The following is a 630-nucleotide window of genomic DNA, read 5'->3' as shown; positions in this document are numbered from 1 at the left end:
ACTCTAAAACCAAACCAAACCACACTCACTGCTGTCAAGTTGATTTGACTCATAGCAACCCTTCCTTGGATTTCTGAGGTGGTATCTCTATGGAAGTAGATTGCCCAATCTTCCTTCCGAGGAGTGGTTGGTGGATTTGAAATTCCAGCCTTCTGGTTAGCAGTCAAATGTCTTAGGCATTAGGCCACCAGAGCTCCCAATGAGGCAGTTACACTGTTACAAGAAAGTTTTCAAATCTGATAGAAATCCAAAGCACCAGGAATTCCTATGGTTGAATATTTTCATATACAATAGTTATTAACTAGCAGAGGGAGAAAGCCTGAGGAAATTTATTCTTTATCTCAGTTTTAAGCCTCAATTTCTTCTCTTTTTATTTTTATTTTTTTTAATATCTGAACTTTCAACCTTTTGAGCACTTAACCATCTTTACCACCCAGGGACTCTAATATGTTCATTAAACGAAAAACAAAGCAAAACAAGACCTGTTGCTGTTAGTTCCCACTCGTGACAACCCCATGTATTACAGAATAGAACTGCCCCATAGGGTTTTCTTGCTGTAATCTTTATGGAAACAGATTGACAGGCCTTTTTTCAAACTGCCAACCTTAAGGTTAGTGGTCAAGTGGAAAA

This window comes from Orycteropus afer, unplaced genomic scaffold, assembly GCF_000298275.1.
Source record: "Orycteropus afer afer isolate SDZICR_OR568_19922 unplaced genomic scaffold, OryAfe1.0 scaffold00693, whole genome shotgun sequence".
NCBI lineage: Eukaryota > Metazoa > Chordata > Mammalia > Tubulidentata > Orycteropodidae > Orycteropus > Orycteropus afer.
The sequence above is the reverse complement of the archived record's forward strand: the minus strand, read 5'-3'. Positions refer to the sequence as shown.